A 27601-nucleotide genomic window follows, 5' to 3' on the forward strand; every position below is an offset into this window, starting at 1 on the left:
TAATTCCAACCTCCTAATTTATCCCTCCCCTCCCCTGCCTTCCCCTTTGGTAACTGTAAGTTTCTTTCTATGTCTGTAGTCTCTTTCTGTTTTGGAAATAAGCTCATTTGTCTTTCTCTCTCTTTCTTTTATTTATTTAGTTTTTTGGTTTTCATGTTTAAGAGATATCATATAATCGTTATCTTTCTCTGTCTGGCTTCCTTCACTTACTATGATGACCTTTAGGTCCATCCGTGTTGCTAAGACATTTGTTTTTGAATAGTACTGTGTGTGTATATGAGAGAGAGACAGGGAAGGATTGAGGTTCGAGGTATCTAGTAAACTGTCAAGGAACTCTCCTACACTCTGCTTTTATGGAGACAAAGCCTTTCAATCAAGATGATCAATATTTTAAACTCTGAAGGTTTGCTCCGACTAGACTCTGGCCAGCCTCAGTCACGTTCCGGTCAGGAAAGCTCGTTAATGATTCATCGTTAGGAGTTACGCCCTTTTTACCTCGAAACTGATTTGCTTCTAGATGAATTTCTTTAGCTGTCTTCCTCCAGTAGTGGACTGGGCAAGCTCTTGCATAGTACTGAGGGGAAACGTGTTTAAAGCCAGCTCTGGGTTGGATGGGTCGATGGGGTGTCTGTCCTCTGCCAGGAGTCTGTCCCAGCTAGCACCCTCCCTACCTCCTTTCCAGTGGTGGCTGTCAATGCCGAGCTCCGGCCTGCAGGAGCTGGTCTCTTCTCCATGGAGGGCAACGTGTCCTCACTCAGCATTTAGATCCTTGTGTGAAGATACTCACAGATGAAACGCCCCACTGCTTCTCATCTGCCTTCTGTTTTTGGAATTTCCCAGACATCTCCTGAACTGTGTGGCCAGTTCAGGATGGGGGGCTTGGAGGAGCCTGGCGATACAAACCAGAGAGGCCACCGGGCATGGAGCCTGAATGTTTAGAGACCTTATTCCCATGGATCTTCCACGTCAAGTTGGGGCTTACGGTGCTTGGCATGTGACATGGGAGAATGCGTGAGAAAAGGGCCTATGGGTTGAATGTTTTCCTTTCTTGGAAGCTACATAGTGCCATGGTTAAGGGCATAGGTTCTAGAGCCAGAGAGCCAGGGTTAGAATCCCAGCTCTATCAGCTACTAGCACTGGGACGGATTCATTGCCGTGGAGTCCCTCAGTGACATATAAGAATCGCTCTTCTCATTTGTAAAGTCGAAGAAACAACAGTACCTATTTCATAGGGGTCTTGTGAAAATTAAATGAGCAACTATTTGTAAAGTGCTTATAACAGTGCCTGGCACTTGGTAAATATAATTGTTTGGTTAAGTTAACTGGGTTCATGTCCCTCAGGTTTAGTGAATGAAAACAACTAATGATTACCAGAGAGGATAAAACTATTCTGCTTGAATACTAGAAAGTAATATCTATAGTTACCACTTGTTGGCTGTTTAACCTGATCTAAATAGTATGCCAACCAGTTTACATAGTACTGATGAAAAAGTACCTAGCCCTAGCATGTCCCAGGCACAATTCCAAGCTACTTGACTCCTTTGTTCCTCATAAAAACACAGACAGGAGTACCTAGATGCCAGTATTATTATCATTCCTGTTGTACTGGTGGGGAAACCGAGGCAGGATATTTGACAGCCTGCTCAAGATCCCATAGCAAGGAGTGGAACGCAGTTTTGAATCCAGGCAGGATGGTTTCAGAGTCTGCTTTGAACCACGATACACGGTGCCTCTCGTGGAATCCCTCCTTGATTTATCATGGCAATCTTCTGAGCACGTATTAGTATTATCCTCGTTTTGCAGAGAATGAAACTAAGGCTTAGAGAGGTTAAGAAAGTTGCCTGAGTGCACACTCAAGTAAGTGAGGGAATACTTGGATTCAAGACAATTTGCTAAAAATACAGAATCAAGATAAATCTGACAAGTCTGAGTGTGCTGAAGTTGAGGAGGACGGGGGAGGCAGAGAGGGGAGAAAGACAGTAGAACAGAATCTCTGTTACCACTGTTGCTCTGGGAAATTCAAGACGTGGAGCGTGTGCCATATGCTTAAGGACCTTCCAGAGAAGTGTATTTCTAAAAACTCATCAAGAAATAATTTCTGTTTTTAGCTACTCTTGCTGAGATAAAATTCAGTGTCTGCTTTTAATCTTGAGTAGCTATTGCAGGTCTGATTCTGTCTTCTAGGGAACTGTATTTCCTCAAAAGAAGATTTTAAAAAGCAGCAAAGATATATTCGATGTTAGAATGTTCAGTGAAAAAAGTCTGAGTGCAAAATTGTATGACAACTTCTAGGTAAAAATATTCAGCCATATGGACAAATCCCTAGAAGGGAATACAAAGGAATGAAAATACTTCTTTTGTTAAGGTGGTGAAATTCTGATTTACAAAAGTTTTTACTTCCAATACTGCTATTATTTGATAATTAAAGAAGATAATTGAAGAAATCAACCCTTATTGTCCACACTGGCTTATGGTCAATGTCCATAGTTCAAGAACACCGCCTTGGAGTCTGAGAGTAACCTCTCATCTCTCCCTCATTTACCTACTGGGCACCTGACTACCAGGCTCATCGGCCCCCATGTGACCCTTGTACTTCTTTGACTCTACGTTTTGCAGTAGTGTCATCAGTTTGATTTGTATCACCCTCTGTTTCATTTGAAAATAGCTACTGCCTTCCATAAGCCCTTCCATAAAGGCGTCTTTGACCAACACCAGCTGGAAGTGATCTCCCCTCCTCCGAGCTCTTAGCATCTGTAATGGACATGCAACACGTGTGGCCTATGACATGTCCATCCTCCCTGTCCTTTTAATTTTATTTTATTATTTTTTTTAAATGAATTTATTTATTTTTGGCTGCATTGGGTCTTCGTTGCTGCGCGCGGGCTTTCTCTAGTTGCGGCCAGCAGGGGCTACTCTTTGTTGCGGTGTGCAGGCTTCTCATTGCAGTGGCTTCTCTTGTTGTGGAGCACGGGCTCTAGGCGCGCAGGCTTCAATAGTTGTGGTGCATGGGCTCAGTAGTTGTGGCTCATGGGTTCTAGGGCGCAGGCTCAGTAGTTGTGGCGCACGGGCTTAATTGCTCCGCGGCATGTGGGATCTTCCCAGACCAGGGCTCGAACCCGTGTCCCCTGCATTGGCAGGTGGATTCTTAACCACTGCACCACCAGGGAAGCCCTCTCTGTCCTTTTAGATCATAAACTTCTTGAGACTGTAGACTCTGCTAAACTCTTAGCAACTAGCATGATAGCTTACAAATGGCAGAGGAAATCTGGATATCATTTTGTTGATGGAGTTAACGAGTTAGGAAAAAGGAGGTGCCTTGTTCACTTTCAACTTTAAGGAATATTTCTAGTACTGCATTGTGCCATCCTCATGAAGGATAAAAGGAATCCCGAGATATAAAAATGTCAGATTTGAAAATGGTCTACCATTTCAATGAAGTCATTGTAAATTATTTCTCTTAGTAATTTTCACTTTATCCTTAGAATTATAACGTACAATTTTTGGTTTAAATGGCCCAGAGATCTGTGTGAGCAAAGGGTAAGTTTTATCATCCTGAGTAGATGTCCTTCAGATGGGCTGAAGTCCAACGCAGCATTTCTGGTCCTTTGCCACTCCTATGTTTGCTTTAGTCTTTTGTAGTCTCATCTTCCAGTTTTATATTTTAATAAACTTCATCAGCAGAATCTTGCCTTGTGATCTTGAAAAACAGAATAGAAATTCATGGTTTAGACGCAAGTTTTTTCCAAAGGAGTGAGATGAGATCTAGCCACTGATATTTATGCCTTGCGTGCCTGGTGGTACAAAATTGTTAGGGGACCTCAGAAAGAAAAATTAGAAACTTGACAGAATGATTTCTATTTATTTCACATGTTTTCCTCTTGTTTGCAACAGTTTGGCCAAACAGGAACTTCTCAAAAAGATGTATGCAAAACAAAGGAAAAGACGCTGGTGTCCTTTTTATTGCCACATTTGATAGTATATGTGTTTGGGCATGGGTCGGTATGCCTTTTTTAGTTTTTTTCTTTTTACAACGTCTAGACCTTTGTCTTCTTGCTTACTTCTCAGTGTAGAGATGCCTTAGACCATGCTGCCAGATTAGCCTTAGCTCCCTCTTTCAGTAAAATGACCGTTTGATTTTCAAATCACTTATCCTTTGTGAAGAATCTGTCTCAAAGGTGGGAAATCGAGATGACTTTGAGCTCTCCAATGAGGGAACCTATATGTTGGTGCCCATCGACCAGCACATCTCTTGTCTGAGATGTAATGAAACCCATTCTTTGTGTTTCACTTTAATGGGAAAATAAATGGTCCAAAGATTGAAAAATAAATGACATTGAAAGAAAAAGGCAAGGCAATTTAAAAGGAAGAAGGAAGGAATGAAGAAAGCGGTAGCTGGAGTATCTAATTGCAAATGGTTTTCTAACATTCACTGGTATGTTAACATTGCCTACCAGGCTCCATATGCACATCAAAATATTACTGTTTTGTCTGTTTGTTTTGGCCATGCTGCACTGCGTGCGGGATCTTAGTTCCCAAATCAGGGATTGGACCCGTGCCCCCTGCAGTGGAAGCACGGGGTCTTAACCACTGGACCGCCAGGGAAGCCCTTATGCATATCAGAATATAATCTGTGTTACGTATCGGCTCCCTTATTAAATCTCTCTTTCTGATTTCAGAAGCATACTGCTGCATGTATGGAGAGAGCAAATGTAGATGACCAGGAAATAGTTGCCTGCATGAGGTTAGCCTAACAATATATTCAACACTGTTCTCAAGATGAAAGGAATTCGTTCATAGCTTTAACATTGGTTGACTTGTCCGTAGTTTCCAGACTTTTGCACACTAGGGGTTTCTCTAAACCCCAAGCCTTTGAGAATCTAGAGAAAAGGAAACTATATTAATGGCTGTCTGGTACAGTCAGAACTGAATGAGGAAAGGTAATCTCTAAAGAAATTTCAAAGAAACAGGAGAAAAGAATGTTAATTTCCATGTAAATGGATTCAGAAGGCTAGGCTTTTCAGTCTTCCAAGGTGGAAGAATTAATTATCAGTTTTCAAGAGCAAAATTTATTCACAGTAAGAGCTATAGCAATCAGAAGCCTTTAGGTGTAAAATTCATGAAATTAATCTTGGACTGACTAAAATTAAATAAATCACCATTCTGTTCTTTGCTGTACTGCAAACTTCCAAGTATTTGACGTTACCCTTTGGTATGTTTGTGAACAGTATTTAAAGGTTGCCTTTGGGGCTTCCCTGGTGGCGCAGTGGTTGACAGTCCGCCTGCCGATGCAGGGGACACGGGTTAGTGCCCTGGTCCGGGAACATCTCACATGCCGCGGAGCGGCTGGGCCCGTGAGCCATGGCCGCTGAGCCTGCGCGTCCGGAGCCTGTGCTCCGCAACGGGAGAGGCCGCAACAGTGAGAGGCCCGCTCACCGCAAAAAAAAAAAAAAAAATGTCGAATGGGGATGAATGAATGAATGCACATTGCTAGAGAACAAAGTGGAAATTTCTCTCCTTGTATTCCTTGCAGTTGTAATACAGGATATGGGTATTCCATAAGACCCAAATGACATTTCACTCCTGAGTAGAGGTGTGAAGCAGGCAGAAGGTCTTGCTCTTCTCAAATGAGGCTTTGATTAAACCATCATTTTCTCTTTAAGGGGTAAGTGGTTCCCTGTTCCAAATTAAAGTCATAGTTTGAGGTAAGGCTACTCAGACACTTCATGTGTGAGAGGAGGCCAGGAATTTCAGAAGAGGTAGGTGAAAAAAAATGGGAAGAGGTGAGACATTGAGAAATCATCTTTGTAGGATAATGACTGAGCCAAGCTGAGCAAATTGCTGCTAACTGCTTAAACCTGGATCTCCCCCATGGCTAGACCTGTCCCAGTTACCCAACCAAGGAGGGCCAAGGTCTTACTTGGACACTGATGTCTTTCTTTTTTTCTTTCTCTTTTTTTGGCTGTGTTGGGTCTTCGTTGCTGCGCACGGGCTTTGTCTGGTTGCAGCAAGGGCAAGGCACCGGCTTTAGGTGTGCGGGCTTCAGCACTTGTGGCATGCGGGCTCAGTAGTTGTCGCTCGGGTGCAGGCTCAGTAGTTGTGGCGGACGGGCTTAGTTGCTGCGCGGCATGTGGGATCTTCCCGGAGCAGGGCTCGAACCTGTGTCCCCTGCATTGGCGGGTGGATTCTTAACCGCTTTGCCACCAGGGAAGCCCTGCTGTCTTCTTCTGATTTGTTTCTATGGCTTGTGGAGACAAGCTAACTCTCCTAGCGCACAGTTATAGCTCTTTCTCTTCTGTCTACTCCATCTCTTTGCTCCATAATCTGAGGTTGAATTTCAAGAGTGTTGTCTGAGAGAAAATCCTAAAAATATTTTGAAATCTCATGAAACTTGCCTACAGCAACTTAATACAGGGCAGCTTCTCCCACCTCTTTGAGGCAGTGGAGTATTAAGATATATTGGTGAGTGGGATATTGTAAAAGTGGTCCTTAACAAACAAAGGCTTTGCCTGTCTCAGGGTGGACTTTCTTGGGCATGGTTTGAGGGTCTGGGCTTTGATATAAATTCAGATCTGATGACTACACAATCGATATTAAATTTTATAAAATCATTCACAAGGGAAAAGCTCAGATTCCAAAAATATCTTTATAAGACATTCAGCTAGGGAAAATGAAGAACGTATTTTGTCTCATTGTCAAGGTTTAGGGAGGAAAACCCACAGGTAGTCATTACGATGTGTCCCCAAAATAGGAAAACAAAAGTTCATCTCTAGGATTATTTGTTTAGCTCAAGAAAGTTTATACAGCTTGTGGGAAATCATCTCCTAGGAGGTTGTTCTCTTATGTTTGTTTTGCCTGATTTTTTCTCCAGAAGAATAACTTCAGTGTCCCTACCATCAGCTACTTTTTTTTTTTCCTCCTAATATATATATATTTTAACATCTTTATTGGAGTATAATTGCTTTACATTGTTGTGATAGTTGCTGCTGTATAACAAAGTGAATCAGCTATACGTATACATATGTCCCCATATCCCCTCCCTCTTGCATCTCCCTCCCTATCCCACCCCTCTAGGCGGTCACAAAGCACCGAGCTGATCTCCCTGTGCTATGCGGCTGCTTCCCACTAGCTATCGATTTTACATTTGGTAGTGTATGTATGTCCGTGCCACTCTCACTTTGTCCCAGCTTACCCTTCCCACTCCCCATGTCCTCAAGTCCATTTTCTATGTCTGCGTCTTTATTCCTGTCCTGCCCCTAGGTTCTTCAGAACCATTTTTTTTTTTTTTTAGATTCCACATATATGTGTTAGCATATGCTATTTTTTTTTCCATTTCTGATTTACTTCACCCTGTATGACAAACTCTAGGTCCATCCACCTCACTACAAGTAACTCAGTTACAGTTCTTTTTATGGCTGAGTAATACTCCGTTGTATATATATGTGCCACATCTTCTTTATGCATTCATCTGTTGATGGACACTTAGGTTGCTTCCATCTCCTGGCTATTGTACATAGTGCTGCAATGAACAATGTGGTACATGACTCTTTCTGAATTATGGTTTTCTCAGGGTATATGCCCCGTAGTGGGATTGCTGGGTCGTATGGTAGTTCTATTTTTAGTTTTTAAGGAACCTCCATACTGTTTTCCATAGTGGCTGTATCAATTCACATTCCCACCAACAGTGCGAGAGGGTTCCCTTTTCTCCACAGCCTCTCCACATCAGCTACTTTTTGATACATAGGCTCACTGTTGAACCTGGCACCATATCATTTTTCTTGTTTTAGGGAAATGGGTTCAGATGATAGCAATGCCAGGCACCCAAGTAAACACAAGGGCCAAGATGCTTTCTAAAGAAAGATTAAAAGAAAAGAAAGAGGGTAAGATGAAGATAGAGATCATTCTGTTCCCTTTTGCCTGGTCTTTGATTTACAGTGTAGAGAGGGTTGGGTTTTGTAAAGAATATTGGCAAAAGGAAAAAAATTGAGTTCTTTAAGGAGTCTAAAGCTGAGCTTCAGCTCATGTTTCTGATCTTTATCAGAACCTCATTGGACTATGAATCCTATACCCATCAGCACTCTTTAGGAATCTTAGATTCTTGAAAATACGAGAACCTTGTGTTCTCCATGTGTCTAAATAAACATTGAAAGCTTGCTTCTTGAGGGCATCTAGCAGGGATATGCAGCTGCTCATACAAGCCTGACTTAATGGTCCTCTTCCACCTGGGCACACTGTGCTCTGTCCCCAGAAGAATGGACCCCACCAGTGATACAGTCCTCTCCAGCCACTTCGGTCAACCTTTACCATCCCTGGAGCTCTCAGTGTTTCAGCCAAGGAGTGAAGCAAAGGATTAGGACAGTTTCCTAGATAATCTGAGAATTTATCTCTTTTTCCTTTTCTCTTGTTATATGGCCTCATACTTACTTCACTCAGATAGGCTTAGTATCTTTTACTTCATGAGAATAAGAACTGTGAAAAGGGCTTTTCTAGACCTAGGTCTAGCCCTTGCTCTGTCAAATATTTCCTTGTTGTGTGACCTTGGAAAAGGCTCTGTCTCTCAGTTCCTCTGTGTCCTCAGTATAATGAAGCAGGGGTGACTATTATGTTGCCCTTACACTACTGTTGTGGAGATTCAATGTGATATACAAAAAGGAAAATCTGTACAAATGAGTTGTCAATTTTCTGTAAAATGCATACTTCTTTTTAATTCAGGAAAGCCAACCCTAGCCTCAGCATCAGCAAATATACCCTTAAAACAAATGGACATTCTTGGAAATTGTGTAAAATTTATAGATGTATAGATTATTGTTTCCCATGAGAATTTACTGTTGGGTCCAAAATTTAAAGGTCAGTGAATAAGTTTGAGTCATTATAGTTGGATATCTTTTCCACTTTGAGTACACTGGATTTAGCAAACACTGCATGAAGATAAAGTAGTTGGGCAAATTATGGGTGATTTGAAATAAGTTATTTCACGTTAACTTGAAAACAAAAGGAAAGAGAGATGTGGCCAAGATAACAGAGTAGGCAGACTCTGAGCTCACTTCCTCCCATGGGTACACCAAATTTATAACACTTTAAAGAGTAGCTTTTTATGAGAATGCACTGAAGACTAGCAGAAAAGATTTTCCACAACCAAAGATGTAAACAAGAAACCACAGTGAGATGGGTAGGTGGGTCAGAAACACGGGATAGTCAAGATACTCCCTGCCAGGTAGGGGAACCACAAACAGGAGGATAATCACAATAGCAGAGGTTCTTCCCAAGGAGCGAGGGGTTTGAGCCCCACATCAGGCTCCCCATCTTGGAGGTCCTGCACCAGAAAGATGAGCCCCCAGAAAATTTGGCTTTGAAGGCCAACAGGACTTGCTTATGGGAGGAGAGCATGATGGCTATAGGAAATGGAGACTCCACTCTTAAAGGGCACACATAAAGTCTCACATGCTCTGAGTCCCAACCCAGAGGTAGTAATTGTAAAGGGCCTGGGTAAGACACACTGGTGATCTCAGAGGGCCTCCCAGAGGGGTAGGGGGCAACTGGGACCCGCCCCCCCCCGGGGGGGACATAGAAACTGGCAGCAGCCATTTTGGAGATCTCTTTCTACCAGTCTACCATGAAGACACTTGTGTTGGCAAGTATCATTTTGGAGTTCTCCCTCTAAGCTATTAGCACTGGGACCTAGCCCTGCCCACCAGTGGGTGGGCACTAGCCCTGGTCCTCCCCTCTGCTGGGTCCTGCAGCCAGCTGCCCTCAGACCTGGCCCCTCCCACCTGCAGGCTGGCACCAGCACTGAGCCCCACTCAGGCCACACAGACAGCTATACCAGGACGTGGCTCCAACTACCAAAGGGTTGACACCAGCCCCAGTGGCCCCTAGGCCACTCAGCTAGTCAGACTGGAAGCCAGCCCTGCCCACAGGAGCCACAGCAGCTATTACACAAGAAAAGGCCTGGCAGTCAGTTGGGCTGGGGGCCAGCCCCACCTGTATGCCCACAATAGTTGGGCTCCCTACAACATACACAAAACAAAAAAGATGTAAAATATGTCAAAAACACTAAACATAGCAGGGGGAATAAAATGCAAGGTTGTTAGAACGTGTTTGAACTTAAGAGATCATCAACTTAATCACGTATATATAATCTACATATATGTATGTATATATAGATTGCTATGTATGAAACTTGTGGTAACCACAAACCAAAAGTCTATGATAGATACACACACACAAAAGAGGAATCAAAACATATAAAGATAGTCATCAAATCACAAGGGAAGAGAGCAAAAAAAGAGGAAAGAACTACAAAACAACTAGAAAGCAATTAACGAAATGCAATAAGTATTATAGATATGTATCAATACTTAGTTTAAATGTAAATGGGCTAAACGCTTCCAATCAAAAGACAGAGTGACTGAATGGATACAAAAACAAGATCCATACATATGCTGACTACAAGAGACTCACTTCAGATCTAAGGACACACAAAGACAAGGTGACAGAATGGAAAAAGATATTCCATGCAAATGGAAATGAAAAGAAAGATCGGACAACAACACTTTTATTAGACAAGATAGACTTTAAAACAAACACTTAACAAGAGACAATGAAGGACATTACATAATGATAAAGTGATTATCCAGGAAGAAGACATAACAATTGTAAATATATACGCACCCAACGTAGGAGCACCTAAATTCATATGCAAATTATTAACAAGCATAAAAGAAAATATTGACAGTAATGCAATAATTGTAGGGGACTTTAACATTCCACTTACATCAATGGATAGATCATCCAGACAGAAAATCAATAAAGAAACACTGGCCTTAAACAATACATTAGATCAGATGGAGCAGATGGATGGATAGTCTTTGGAGATAGATCATAGGCTAGGTCACAAAACAATCTCAATAAATTTAAGAAGATTGAAATCATACCAAGCATCTTTTCTGACCACAGTGGTATCAGACTAGAAATCAACTACAAGAAAAAAACCTACAAAATGCACAAACATATGGAGGGTAAACAATATGCAACTAAACAACCAATCAGTTGTTGAAGAAATCAAAGAGGAAATAAAAGAAATACCTAGAGATAAAAGTTTTCTGGAGAAAACAGAAACACAATGATCCAAAATCCATTGATTTTGGTATGCTGCAAAAGCAGTTTTAAGAGGGAAGTTTATAGTGATACAAGTCTATCTCAGGAAACAAGAAAAACCTCAAACATCCTAACATTACACCTAAGGGAGCTAGAACAAGAAGAATGAAACCCCAAATTAGTAGAAGGAAAGAAACAAAGATTTGAGCAGAAATAAACAATATAGAGACTGAAGAAAGATAGGAAAGATCAATAAAACTAAGAGCTGGTTCTTTGAAAAGATAAACAATATTGATCAACCTTTAGCCAAATTCATCAGGAAAACAAAGAATGCCTAAATCAATAAAATCAGAAATGAAAAAGAAGTTACAACAGACACCACAGAAATACGAAGGATCATAAGAGACTACTACAAGCAACTAACCACCATTAAAATGGACAACCTAGGAGAAATGCACAAATTCATAGAAACATGTAAGTTCCCAAGACTGAATGAGGAAGAAATAGAAAATATGAACAATTATCAGTAATGAAATTGAATCAGTAACAAGAAACTCCCAACAAAGAAAAGTCCAGGACCAGGATAAAAAATGCAGAAAAAGCATTTGACAAAATTCAACACCCATTATGATAAAAATTCTCATCAAAATTGGTATGGAAGGAACATATCTGAACATAATAAAGGCCACTAATGACAAACCCACAGCTAATAATCATAGGTGAAAAGCTGAAAGCTATAGGTGAGGAGCTGAAAGTTTTTCCTTTAAAAGCAGAAACTAGACAAGGATGCCTGTTCTTGCCAGTTCTATTTAACATCATATCATAAGTCCCAGCCACAGGAATCAGACAGCAAAAAGAAATCAAAGGAATTCAAATTGGAAAGGAAAAAGTAAAACTGTCACTCTTTGCAGATGACATGACACAATACATAGAAAATCCTAAAGATGCCACCAAAAAAACTATTAGAACTCATCAATCAATACAGTAGAGTTGCAGGATAGAAAATTAATTTACAGAAATATGTTGCATTTCTATACACCAACAGCAAACTATCAGAAATTAAGAAAACAATCCCACTTAAAATTTCATCAAAAACAATAAAATACCTAGAAATAAAACTAAAGATGTGAGAATATCCTGTGCCCATGGATTGGAAAAATTGATATTGTTAAAATGTCCATAATACCCAAGGCAATCTTCAGATTCAATGCAATCCGTATCAAAATTTCAATGGTATTTTTCACAGAAATGGAACAAACATAAAATTCATATGGAACTACAAAAAAACTTGAATACGCAAAGCAATCTTGAGAAAGAAGACAAAGCTGGAGGCATAACAAACCATGATTTCAAAGTATATTACAAAGCTACAGTAATCAAAACAGTATGGCACTAGCACAAAAACAGACATAGATCAATGGAACAGAATAGAGTCTAGAAATGAACCCACATTTATATAGTCAATTAGTCTATGACCAAGGAGGCAAGAATATACAATGGGGAAAAGACAGCCTCTTCAATAAATGGCATTGGGAACCCTGGAGAGCTACAGGCAAAAGAATCAAACTGGACAACTTTCCCACACCGTGCACAAAAATAAACTCAAAATGAATTAAAGACTTAAATGTAAGACCTGAAACCATGAAACTCTTAGAAGAAAACATAGGCAGTATGCTCTTTGACATTGGTCTTAATGATTTTTTTTTGGATATATCTCCTCAGGCAAGGGAAACAAAAGCAAAAATAAACAAATGAGACCACATCAAACTAAAAAGAATTTTCACAGTGAGGGAAACTATGAACAAAATGAAAAAACAGCCTACTGAATGGGAGAAGTTATTTGAAAATGATATATCCGTTAAGGGGTTAATATCCAAAATATATAAAGAAGTCATACAACTTATAGAAGAAAAACTCAATCTGATTAAAAAATGAGCAGAGAACTTGAATAGATATATTCCTAAAGAAGACATACAGATGGTCAACATGAAATGATGCTCAGTATCATTAATAAGCAGGCAAATGCAAATCAAAACCACAGTGAAATAACTAATATCTCATACCTGTCAGAATGGGTATTATCAAGAAGACAGCAAGTAGCAAGTATTGGCAAGTGCACTGTCAGTGAGAATGTAAATTGTTATAGCCATTAAGGCAAAGAATATGGAGGTTCCTCAAAAAATTAAAAATAGAACTACCATAAGATTTAGAAATTCCACTTTTGGATATTTTTCTGAAGAAAACAAAAACACTAATTTGAAAAGATTTTTGCATACTAATAATCACTGCAGCATTTTTTTACATTAGTCAAGATACAGAAATAACCCAAGTGTCCACCAATGGATGAATGTATAAAGAAATTGTTTTATACATATATAAAATGGAGTATTATCCATAAAAGAATGAAATCTTGCTCTTTGTGACAACATGTATGGCCCTAGAGGGTATTATGTTAAGTGAAACAGGTTAGACAGAGAAGGACAAATGCTGTTTGATTTCACTTCTGTGGTGAATCTAAAACACAAAACAAATGAACAAGCATAAAACAGAAACAGACTCATAGATAAAGAGAACAAACTGTTGGTTGCCAGAGGAAAGGGGTATGGGAGGATGAGGGAAATAGGTGAGGGAGATTAAGAGGTACAACCTTACAGTTATAAAATAAGTAAGTCATAGGAATGTATGTACAACATGGGGAATAGTGTCAATAATACTGTAATAACATTGTATGGTGACAGATTGTAACTAGACTTGAGTGGTGATCATTTTGCAATGAATAAAGATAGAGAATCACTATTTTGTACATTTGAAACTAATATAATATTTTAAGTCAATTATACTTCAATTAAAAAATAAATAAAAACAAAGGAAACATAGCACGTAGAAAATAAAGGAGAAACAGTCTCAGCGACAGTATGCAATAAAACCAAACATAAACTACTTTAAACTTGAGGACCACTGGAGAGGAGATTTGCTCCACTTTTTTCATTCTCAGTGTCTCTACCAATCCGAGTTTGTCTTATTTTATACAAAAGAATTTAACCTTTAACTTTAGTCTCTGGATTCTGAGTTCTGAGGCCCTTAAATTCATTCTTCTGACTCACTTCTCTATTACTGTAAAGTTTCTCTTATCCAATAGATAAGAAAATTGTTGTTCTGGTTATTATAATATCCTAGGCAAGAGTTACCTTGTTTGACATTCAAAAAATAAGAATATAATAAAATGCATGTAAAGTAGGCATTGTTTACCTAATTATATTTAATTTCTTACTAGGCCTCAGTTTATTAGGATGAGAAACAGTGTCAACGAAAACCTGTGTTTTCCAGTTGAATTCTGCATAACAGAATGTATTTATGATTTGAATAGTAATAAAATTTTATGAAATTGGATTGTGTCTGGGATTACAAAAATTCATAAGTATAGAATAGTTAAATTTAAATGTAATTTTATTGCATTTAAGTTCAGTTAATCTCAGGTTAAATCATACTTTCCAAATTAGTAGAGGATAAATTAATGGCACTGATGCTACCAAGTAAATTGAATGCTTTTGAATTCGTGTATCTCAGAACATTAGTATTTATTTTTCTCCCAGCCACCAAGAAGGACATAAGACAGTAGAAACAATCATTTCTTTTGAGTGACCCCAGTCACATTACATTATTATAGAAATGCCCAGTATCCTCTGGAAAACATTAGGAGAATCATCCCAGTATTGCTTAGTTCTCCACTTTCTAGCTTCCTTAATTGCATTGTGTCAAGATACTGGGACATAAATAAGATAACTGTCTGGCTTCACCAAATAGTGTGAGGCAATTTTTGCTTAGACTGAGAAAGGTAGAAAACACTTTCCACGGCAGCTTCAGGGTTGTTAATTAAAACATAGGGCAAATTAGAGTGAAAAATTAAAGCTGTGTTTACTAGTTGGGGACTGACGTGAGGCTTCTCCCAAGAATTTGAAAATAAGACTGTAGGCTCTAGTTTCATTTCACATTTAAAGATTAGAACATATTAACCATTTCAACAGAAACTGAAGGGGCTCTGCAGAGCAATTTGAAAACTGGCTTTTAATGAATACCTTAATTACCTATCTTAGTTTTGAATTCTTGCTACCAAATGTTGTTTTCTGATTATGAACTGGACCCCTGATTAGGTCTGTCTAAAAGCATCAGTTGGGCTAGTTGTGTAGAATTAGGTCTCTAAGACCATTGTTTATTTTTGCGAATTAATGAAATGACGTCAGACTCTTACACATCAGTTTCATGAGTTTGGTTAACAGGAGCCCCACTTACAGGTGGACTTGCCCTCAGTGTGTGGGAAATATCTGCAGCATACATCTGGCCTCTGGACTGTGGTAAATTCACCAAGTTCATGAACACCATGCAGTGAAGCCTGCACTCTTAGCTTGCCATCAACCAGAGATCTTGGCAGCATAGGCATTCACCGAGGACTCTCAAAAATAATAAATTAGGACTTCCCTGGTGGCACAGTGGTTGAGAGTCCGCCTGCCGATGCAGGGGACGCGGGTTTGTGCCCCGGTCCGGGAGGATCCCACATGCCGCGGAGCGGCTGGGCCCGTGAGCCATGGCTGCTGAGCCTGTGCTCCGCAACGGGAGAGGCCACAACAGTGAGAGGCCCGCGTACCGCAAAAAAAAAAAAAAAAAAAAATTAACATTGGATCAGATCAAGTTTTTCTTGCCCCCAAACAATGATGATGTTAATAATGATCCGTGTTTTTTTTTTTTTTTTTTTTACCCCCTTCACCCCTTTGGAAATGCTGATTCTCCTCACCTCATGACACAGACCTTTTTCTCGACACCAAAATTTTCCCTTGACCACATTCCTCCAAAACCATTTTGTTAAATTTTGGCTGAACTGGACTTTGTAGTGAGCTCTGTTGGCATTCTATTTCAGCATGGGATAGAATGTATAATTTATGTTTCTGTTAAAAAATAACTTTTTTTTTTCTTCAATAAGTAAAGCATTTTCAAAATTTGGAAAACAAAGGAAAACGAAAAGAAAATACAGAGTCCCTCTAATACGGCCACTTGTAGGTACTCTGTGCTTTTTAAAACACCTGCTTGTTCCTTGTGCCTGGTATTACATTTGATGGCTCCTATCAGTATGCTTTGTCATTCCATGGGAGACATGATGATGACCTTAGGTAGGGAGATGGTATTTTAGGAGTAGCCATTAAGGGTGCTAGTTGCTCAGTTATTAAACCACCAGAATAAACAGCCAAAGAACCATGCAGAGTCAGGTTCTGGGGGAATGATCATTCCCACATAAGGGGTAGGGAAGTGAAGATTTCAGATGAATACATGTTGTTTCTAATTGTCACCTACAAATTTGATAGGTGGCACTTACCATCTGTCTCTACAAGGATTAAATTATGAGCTGTTGCAGCTGCTGACCTTCAACACCCCCTGAAAGGAGCTCAGAGTGGAGATCAGAAGTGAGGCACTCTGTGCTCTGGCAAAAACTGGCAGAACAGGTCTTCAGACAGATATTTTCAGGAGACGATTTTATGAGCCCAATTCTTGCATCTCATATCTAAATAAGCACTAAAATCCTCCAGGGTGACATCTTCTCCTCGTGACTAGCAGTAACCTTCACGAGACTAGCAGAAACCTTCTGCAAAAAATATGTGCTTGATTGCATGTATTCCCCCTTCACCAAAATCGCATATATAATCATATGTACTGACCTTCCCTCCTACCTCTGTGGAGCAGTTTCTCAGAGCAATCTGAATTGCTGTCTCCCAGGCTATAGTCCTCATTTTGCCCCAAATAAAACTTAACTCATAACTCTCACGTTGTGCCTTTTTTTTTTTAGTCGATATAATCATCCTGTAGAAGCTGGTAGGTTTCAGCCTCTACTAAACAAGTGGATTGAGAGAAAATTCCACTGAATCTATTAAGGTAGCTGATGTGATTTGAGCGAATTTTCTCTCTGTGAATGTCATTCTCTCTTAATTAATAAGCAGGTCACAGCTCAAGGGTCACTTTCCTGAAGCAGTCTAATGCCTTTTCCCACTGTATTTCTCTTTTAGGGTTAAATGTTCATTTTTGACTTTAAAATCTCTGGTTTTGTTTATGTGATTTAAGATCTTCAGAGACTCGTAGAGAATTCATTAGTGTCCCTTCTCTGGGTAATGCCCTCAACACATTTACATAACTGAACAGCTTCCTCGTAAAGAAACATACCTTTAGGGGGGCCACGTTTTCTGAATCTCAAGACATGTGCTTTAACAAGGAAGATAGGACAGAATGTGAAATGGAACTGTCTTAGGACACTTAGGAGACGAGGAAGCTGTAAATACAGCCACCGAGACCCTGTTCTGGAGAAGTGTTCTCAAGGGCTCTTCTGGTTTGCAAAAGTCTTAATCAGTTATTAACTAACACTTCAGCAGGCATTCACCAGTCTTTTCCAGTGTTTGAATAGAAAATTGGAAAATGTGCATTTATGCTTTAGGGTTCCAGGTATATTTTTGTAATTGAAGTTGATTTACAATATTGTGTTAGTGTCAGGTGTACAGCAAAGTGATTTGGCTATACATATGTAGATGTATATTCTTTTTTTCAATGCTTTTCCATTATAGTTTATTACAAGATATTGAATATAGTTCCTTGTGCTATACAGTAAATCGTTGTTTTTTATCTATTTTATATATGGTAGTGTGGGGTTCCAGGTATTTTTAAATTAAAAAAAAATTAAGAGGTTTCAGGGAAGGAGTTTTGATGCCAGGTAGAAGAGCTATGGTAGGGGAGGGGACTTATTTCTAAGTTTTCTCTGAAAGGATGTTTCTAGGGACCCTTTGCTCTCAAAATGTTAACAGTAGATTGTGGTGCAGACACAATAGTTCTTTGTCACAGAAATGTGTTAATACTTGCTTCAGAGAGGAAGGGCCATGCAAACCTTGGTAAATCAGTAAGTCCCCTAGTTCAATTGTTTTTTTCAAGTAATCAAAATGTTTGTTATTATAGGAAATGAATGGAGAACAGGAAATTACAACTAAAATGTCTGTTTCAGTTTAATTCTCTGCCACGGAATAGACATATTCTTAGCTCAGATTCAGTTTTTCTATTAATATCTATAAGAGTGGTCAGGTTACTTAAATCCTCTGAGCCTTGGATTCTTCATCTGTAAAATGGAGATAATAAATTCTGCTGTAGTATTTAAGGATTAATGAGAGACATAGATAAAGTAGCCAGGAGAGTTCGGGTCAGTTCCCTTGCTTTTCTGTCCCCAAACATTTTCTGCATCAGAGATGAGGGCTGTTGCCTATTTTAAAAGAGCTTTATAATTCCACAGAGGGAGCTGTTGCCTCTCAAAGATGGATAAATATCATGTGATGCACTGTGTATAGTCTATGAAAGTATGCCTGCAAAGGATTTCAGTTTTTTAGTCGAAAAATCATTTAAAATTTAAGTACTGTTTATTACCTCTAAATTAGGAACTTAAAATCAGGAAGAGTTATTGAATTACTTTAAACATTTAAAAAATTATCTTCATTTTAGTTTTAATTCTGATCTTAAACTTTTAGGAAGATCATGTGGAAAAGGCAAAGGTTAAAACAAAAAAAACCCTCCTGGGCTTCTCTGGTGGCACAGTGGTTGAGAGTCTGCCTGCTAATGCAGGGGACACGGGTTCGAGCCCTGGTCTGGGAGGATCCCACGTGCTGCGGAGCACCTGGGCCCGTGAGCCACAACTACTGAGCCTGCGCGTCTGGAGCCTGTGCTCTGCAACAAGAGAGGCTGCGATAGTGAGAGGCCCACGCGCCGCGATGAAGAGTGGCCCCCGCTTGCCACAACTAGAGAAAGCCCTCGCACAGAAACGAAGACCCAACACAGCAAAAATAAATAAATTAATTAATAAACTACCCCCAACATCTTCTTTAAAAAAAAACAAAACAAAAGCAAAAAACCCCTCCTGCATTATGCTAAGTGAAATAGCTCAGACAGAAAGATAAATACTGTATGCTATCACTTACATGTGGAATCTAAAAAATACAACAAACTGGTGACTATAACATAAAAGAAGCAGGCTTACAGATACAGAGAATGGACTAGTGGTCAGCACTGGAGGTGGGTCAGGGCAATATAGGGGTTGGGGAGTGGTGGGTACAAACTATTGGGTGTAAGACAGGCTCAAGGTTGTATTATACAACATAGGAATATAGCTAATATTTTGTGATAACTGTAAATGGAAAGTAACCTTTAAAAATTGTATATAAAAAAATACCTCTCATTTTCTCACACTCCCTCCCAAGAATGAACAAGGCTTTCCATCCTCTGACAAATCAGGTCTCAACTCCTCCTGGCAGTTAAGCTTCTTAGAAAACTGACCTCAACTTACTTGTGTCAAACTTTCTATCCTTTCCTAATTCAAATTGGCTGCTTGAGTCAGGTTGGTTTTTCCATTAGTTCGGCCTACAAGCTATGTCTATTTATATCTTTTTTTCGGTTTATGCTTACCTACACTATGTATATCCTTACTTCTCTTCACCTATTCAAGATGTTCTCAACTTAAAAAACCCCTGCGTGTGAGCAGACGATGATGTTTATTTGGGGATAGAGTTTCAAAACTTTTCTCTCCTCTTCCCTCCCTATGCATTGCCCTCCTCTCCTCCCTTCCTTCTCTTTTTCTAGGTGTATATGTCCTTAAAAATAGCATCATTGTTTACACACAGTTATTGGTCAAAGTCTTCATTCTTTAAAAACCTCACTTTGGAGAAATGTAAGAAAGAGGCATCTTTCCCCTGATTTCCACCTATGGGATGGGGATCTAAGAGTAAGGGAGAGAAGATGGGATAGAGGGAGGAGATCCAGAAGATCATAGTGGTTAAAATAATGTGTTTTGGCATGAGATAGTCCTGGGCTGGAATCCTGGCCTTCGTTGTCTCATCCGTAAAATGGGTTTAATATAGCACAGTGTAGGTAAGATGTCTAACTCAGTGTCTAGCACAGTTCAGGAGCTCTGTAAAGGCCATGTGCTGTTGCTGTTATCATTATTAATACAGAAGAGCCAAAAGCAAGGGATGCATTTCAACTTTATAGAACAGATGAGCTGTCAACAGTGTAGAGATGCATTGATGGTGTATTGGTTTCCTATTGCCACTATAATAGCTGACTACATATTTGGTGGCTTCAAATGTCATACGGTTCTGGAGATTAGAAATTTGAAATGAGTGTCATGAGGCTAAAATCAAGGCGTTGGCAGGGTTCTTTCCCAGAGGCTCTAGGGGAAAATCTATTCCCTGTCTCTTCCAGCTTTTAGAGGCATTCCTTGGTTTGTGGCCTCACCACTGCAATCTGTTACAGTTGTCACGTGGTTTTCTCCACCCTCTGATCTTCCTGAGTCCCTCTTATAAGGACCCTTGTAATTGCATTGGGTCCACCTGAATAGGATAATCTCCCCATCACATATTCTTAATTTAATCACATCTGCAAAGTTCCTCTTGCCGTGTATAGTAACATTCACTGGTTCCGGGAATTAAGCTGTGGACATCTTGTGTGTGTGTATGTGGGGTAGGGGATTATTCAGCCTACCTCAGACAGACTGAGCACTTAGGTGCAAAGAAGCGACAGAGGGCAGGGGGTAACTTGCCCTTTAAACAGAAGAGCAGCAAGTGTTTATAGAAAATTAGTTAATCAGCTTTGATAGCAGAGCAGACTCCTACTCCAACAGGTCTGTTTGCTCTTTATAAGTGGAAGTTAACGTAATAAGTAGTTTTCTATTTCTGTATGAAAAGTTTTATTCATGATGGGTGATATTGGTTTTCTCTGAGGACTTTCATTGTTGCTTTTCTACAACTTGAAAATGTACCATGGTTCTCTTAATGGTCCCTGCCTTAGATTCAGGTATTGTGTTCTCTGGGGGAAGAGGGCTGTCTTTTTTGAACACCGAATAAAGCTGCCACATTATCTATATTATCTCCTTTAATCTGCTCTATAGTTATTTGAGGTAGGCATTATTACTCCCATTTTTCTGATGAGGAAACCAAAGTTTAGAAGCCTTAAGTAATTTGCTTACAGTATCAAAGCGAGTAAATCACAGTTTATCATTTGAAGCCAGAGCTCAGCTTTCTCTCCTTTAATGTGTTGCCTTCATAGAGTGAATGACTCAATTCATTTGATGCAGATCAAGTTGCTACATTATTAAGAGCAGGGCTAGGATCTAGGTGTCTTTGTCCCATGCCCTGTATGGGGCTCTTCTCTAAATCATTTTGGTAAGTGCTACAAATTCAGAATTTTGTTATATTTACTGCAGTCCTCTCTAGTCGTCATACTTCATTTTATTGTTTTTAATTGTAAAAATTACCTGTGCTGCTTGAGGGCAGAGTCTGGTCTTATGTTGTCTGTCCCTTGTACCCTTTTCACAATGTAGCATCGTGTTACCGTATTAAACGTAAGAAATAAATGCAGAAATGAACAGAATAGAAAGATTTTAATTCCAGGCCTTATGTAATTTTAATTTTCAGAATTGAACCAAAATCTGCTCATCCAGCTCTCAAGTTATATTCTCCTTATAATGAACACCTTTCCAAAATCTTTCATCTATTTATAGGAGAAAGGAAAGAGTTCATTTTCCATGACAACTTCTCTATTTTTAATCCACCAGCAATTTCATTGTCTTTCTTGTCTGCAGTTCAGTGAACTTCAGTTGGGGGAAAAAGGGATAAATAAATCAGCCAGGTAATTGAAGTACATTTATGGACTCCTTTATTTTAGGTGATTTGTCCAGGAATCAAGCAAATGAATACCTTTAAGGACTTGATAAGCATTGACACAAACCACCATTGCAGATGCTCTCTGAATGCAGCAATTAACTTTGTAGCCATGAAAGGGGACCCTTGATCTTCTTTAATTACCCAACATAAGTGCTCTGGAAAGAAATAACATGAAAGTAGCCTGTGAACAAACATAATGTGTGAGGAAGTGAAGATACCAGTTATATCCCCACCAATCCGTAGATGAGCAGTCATTGTCTAGCTCAGTAGACAGCAAGCACTGTTTTGGGATAGCAGTTTTCCTCAGGAAAACAGCAGAACCTGAAGAATGACCTAAGTTTCACAGCCAAATAAAAGAGTTACTTCTTAAATGAAATCAAATATTTAAAAATAAATGTACCCTGCATCAGTGTTTAATACTTTTAATGTAATTCTTCCATTTCATGCCTTGTCTTTTTTTTTTCTTTTTAAACAGATGAGGGAAGGAAAAACTGGGCTCACTTTTGTCTCTCCTTGTGATTTTTGAAGTTGGTACAAAAGTAGAGAACTTTATGCACAGGGACAGATTTTCAAGCCTGAGTTTATTTCAGAGAGAATAATCTGGGTAGTTGTTGTTACAGATAAATCCCATTCTTATTTGCAAAACTGCATACATCTAGATGAGGAAAATAACTGCTGTCAATCCAAATCAAGAGTTAACTTCTCTCCTCCACAATCCATATTGGTTTAACAACATTTATTATCATTCAGTGGTCTTCTATGACCGAGTGTGAATGAAAACCTCTGGAATTCATAGTGTGGAAGTGATTGATGAACTGAATACACAACTACCTATGTGAAACAGCAGAGCTGTAGTGAAAGGGAGATTATCTTTCATTTCCAGTGTAATGACTTGAAAATAGGCAATGTGGTTATTGAACAACATGCTCTTCAAGTTCAAAGCTCAGCTGTGGTTAAAAGACTCAGAGAACATAGTTTTTATTTCTTGGTGCTGTCAGGTCCAGCATATTCTGTAAAGAGTAGGTGCTCAAAAGATAGTCATTGCAATGAACTGAATTTTTATAATAGTCTAGCTCTTTTCCTAGGTCCCCTTTTTCTCTGAGATTATTTGTGTGCTACCGATGGGGTTATGCCACAAGACAGGCCAGGGACCATTCTCAGCTATGGTTGTGAGGGATTTCAGGAATTCTAAATGCAGTTGCACATTAATCCCAAGACGGTTCTGCTCTAACATCATGCATTGGTTTTTCTTGCTGAGCTCTTACGTTCATTGTGATCAAGCCCTTTTTTCTCATAGGAATTTTAGGATCCTGTCTTCTTATTTTTCTAAGAGTTGACTTTTTTCTCTGGCCCTGATGACTTTGGTGGCTATAATCCTTCCCTGTTTCTTTCAAGCGCTCAGCTTCACTGAGTTTTCTTACTGAACCCTTGTCCATGGTCTGTGTTTCTGCAGTCTACAGGTGGACATCCTCATCATAAAGTATCCCTGCTTGATGACATGATACTATACATAGAAAACCCTAAAGATGCCACCAGAAAACTACTAGAGCTCATCAATGAATTTGGTAAAGGTGCAGGAACAAAATTAATTCACAGAACTCTAATGACAAGCTATACACTAACAACGAACTATCAGAAAGAGAAATTAAGGAAACAATCCCATGTACCATTGCATCAAAAAGATTAAAATACCTAGGAATAAACACACGTAAGGAGATAAAAGACCTGTCCGAAACTATAAGACACTGATGAAAGAAATTAAAATGACACAAACAGATGGAAATATATACTGTGCTCATGGACTGGAAGAATTAATATTGCTGAAATGACCATGCTACCCTAGGCAACCTATAGGTTCAGTGAAATCCCTATCAAAATACTAATGGCATTTTTCACAGAACTAGAACAAATAATTTAAAAATTTGTATGGAAACACAAAAGACCCTGAATAGCCAAAACAATCCTGAGAAAGAAGAATGGAGTTGTGAGGAATCATGCGCCTTAATTTCAGACTATACTAAAAAGCTATAGTAATCAAAACAGTATGGGACTGGCACAAAAACAAACACATAAATCAGTGGAACAGACTAGAGAGCCTAGAAATAAACTCATGCACTTATGGTCAATTAATCTATGACGAAGGAGGCAAGAATGTACAATGGAGAAAAGACAGTCTTTTCAATAAGTGGTGCTGGGAAAATTGGACAGCTACAAGTTAAAGAATTAAATTAGAACATTCGCCAACACCATATACAACAATAAACTCAAAATGGATTAAAGACCTAAATGTAAGACCAGAAACCATAAAACTCCTGGAAGAAAGCATAGGCAGAACACTCTTTGACATAAATCATAGCACTATTTTTTTGGATCTGTCTCCTAAAGCAAAGGAAGTAAAAACAAAAATAAACAAATGGGGCCTAATTAAACTTAAAAGCTTTTGCACAGCAAAGGAAACCATTGACAAAGCAAGACCACCTATGGAACGGGAGAAAATATTTGCAAATGATATGACCAATAAGGGGTTAATACCTAAAATATATAAACAGCTCATACAGCTTAACTTTAAAAAAAACCAAACAACTCGATTAAAAAATTGACAGAAGACCTATAGACAGTTTTCCAAAGAGGACATGCAGAGGGCAAACAGGCATATGAAAAGATGCTCAACATAACTAATCCTCAGGGAAATACAAATTAAAACCCCAATGAGATATCCCCTCACACCTGTCAGAATGGCTGTCATCAAAAAGAACACAAATAACAAATGTTGGTAAGAATGGAAAAAAGCAAACCCTCCTTCACTGTTGGTGGGAATATAAATTGGTGCAGCCACTGTAGAAAACAGTATGGAGGTTTCTCAAAAAACTGCAAAAAGGACTACCACATGGCCCAGCAATTCCACTCCTCGGTGTGTACCCGAAAAAAAAAAACAGTAATTCAAAAAGATACATGTATCCCAATGTTCATAGCAGCATTCTTTACAGTAGCCAAGATATAGAAGCAACCTAAATGTCCACTGACAGATGAATGGATAAAGAAGATGAGGTGAAATACTACTCAGCCATAAAAAGGAGCAAAAATTGCCATTTGCAGCAACATGGATGGATGGGCATTATGCTAAGTGAAATAAGTCAGACAGAGAAAGCCAAATATTGTATGATATCACTTATATGTAGAATCTAAAAAATACAACAAAGTAGCAAATACAACAAAAAAAGAAGCAGACTCACAGAAACAGAGAACAAACTAGTGGTTATCAGTTGGGGAGGTGGGGCAATATAGGGGTGGGCAAGTGGGAGGTACAAGCTATTGGGTATAAGATAGGCTCAAGGATGTATTGTACAACATGGGGAATATAGCCAATATTTTATAATAACCGCAAATGGAAAGTAACCTTTAAAAATTGTATAAAAATTAAAAAATTTTTCAAATAAAAATATTAAAAGGAAAGAAGATGTGGTATATATATATATATATATATATATATATATATATATATACAGTAGAATACTGCTCAGTCATATAAAAGAATAAAATTTTGCCATTTGCAATGTTGATGGACTTAGAGGGCATTATGCTAAGTGCAATAAGTCAGAGAAAGACAAATATTGTTTGATATCACTTATATGTGGAGTCTAAAAAATAAAACTAATGACTCTAGCCAAAAAGAAACAGGCTCACAGAACAAACTTGTGATTACCAGTGGGAGAGGGAAGAGGGGAGGAGCAAGATGGGAGAAGGGGATTAAGAGGTACAAACTACTATGTCTATAATAAATAAGCTACAAGGATGTATCGTATGACATAGGGAATTTAGCCTATGTTTTATAATAACTATAAACGGAGTGTAACCTTTAAAAATTGTGAATCACTATGTTGTACACTTCTAACTTACATTGTATACCAACTATACTTTAATAAAAAATAATAAAAAATAAAATGTCCCTGCTTGAGCACCTATCTCCTGCTGTGTGTATGTGTGGCGGGGAGGGTGGGCTAGTGGGGAGCAGCAAAGATCAGTATGAAGTGCATGGATTTCAAACCAATCCATGTCCTAATGCAGACTGTGCCACTTAAACAGTCCTATGCAACTTTTACTTCCTAGAGCCTTGGTCTTATTTAAAAATAGGTGTTATGTAACTCACCTCAAAGGGTTTTGATGAAGATTAAGTGAGATAGCCAAAGTTCATGGTACAGTGCCTCATATGGAGCAAGTTCTCAATGAATGATAGTGGTCTGACCCCCAAACTGCCCTTAATCCATGTCCACTACTCTATGATACCCATTATCAGACAGTCCTTTCCGATGACAAAAGCCCACCTGTCTGGATTTGTTCATATCCTCAGCCGCCGAGGGCTGCCTGGATTTTCTGCCATTTCGTGGTGCATCGGCCCAATCTCCGTGTCCTGACCCAATGTGCCTTCCCTTGTCCTGCTCCCAGGTATGGCATTGCTTTACTATTGCTTTCTGGAATTACTTTTTAATTTTTTTGTCTCTTATGAAATAAGAAACAATGTTCTAAGAAAGCAACATTTTCTTTTTGAGTCTGTGCTCTTTAGTGTCTGTGCGACTTCAATCATAAAATTAAAAAAAAATTTATTGAGTGCCTATTATGTAACAGGCACTATTAAAAGTACTAGGGATACCTTGAAGGATAAAAGAGGCAAAAATTCCTTAATATTCTAAAAAAGGAGATCGAAAATAAACAAGTAGAAACATAAAGAAATGCTATTACGTCATACCATGGTGAGCTCTATGAAGAAAAATAAGAGTGATGGGATGGAATGTTGAGGCAGGTGTGGTTTTGTGTATGTGTATGTGTGCACGTGCACACGTGGGCATCTGAGCGGAGACTTGAATGATGCAAAGATTCAAGCCATTGCCAAATCTGGTGTAAGAGCAGTAGGCAGAGAGAAAAGCAAGAGTATAGGGCTGAAGAAAGCATGTTTGAGGAACAGCAAGATCAGTGTGGCAGGATCATAATGATTGAGGAGTTGAGTAGAAAAGATGCAAAGGGCCGGCTTATGTAGACTCTGCAGTCCATGGTAGGAAATTTGTATTTTATTCTAGGAAGAAAAGTTTTAAAATAGAGAGGGATGGAATCTGATTTATGCTAATTTATGAAAAATTATCACAAACTTGGAAACAAGGCCAAAGGATGGCTTTGAGTGCTTTGATTATTATACGGGAACGATGTGCAGTAGGCCATTTCAAGGATTATTTAATTCTCTGGGGGAACGTATCTCTGTTTGACATTCTTTCTACTTTTGTTTAGGGCCCCGACTCTGTGACATTATGTGTGAACCTGGAGATTTTTGTCCATTAGAGATGCGAGTGATTTTTGACAGTAAAAAAAATAACCCCAGAGGTTATAGTTTCATTGACTATAGGACATTAACCAGTTTTATGTCTAAATCAGCAAACTTATTTCAGTGTGCTTTTCGCGTATGCCGTATTTCTCCAGCTATCTTGTGAACCAGCTTCAAAATACTGGATCTGTCATTACTTGGTTAAAAATCTTTGACGCGTGTTGATTCTACATTTATACGGAATTATGGTTTTAGCTTTTTGAAAATTATACACTTCGACATGCTAATGGCTGTTGAATGGAATGTGTGAAGGTATGGGGAGAGTTGTGAAGAGTGGAAGCAGGAAGAGAAATGGGAAGGATGGTGCAGAGCGGTGGTGGAGATGGTGAGAACTGAGTGATTGGATTTTACATTTGGTTTGGAGGAAGAGACAAGACATGCCAAACAGATATGAGGTGTGATAAAG

This window comes from Delphinapterus leucas, chromosome 9 (assembly GCF_059928025.1).
Source record: "Delphinapterus leucas isolate spDelLeu-1000000601 "Yukka" chromosome 9, BTC_Dleu_Yukka2, whole genome shotgun sequence".
NCBI lineage: Eukaryota > Metazoa > Chordata > Mammalia > Artiodactyla > Monodontidae > Delphinapterus > Delphinapterus leucas.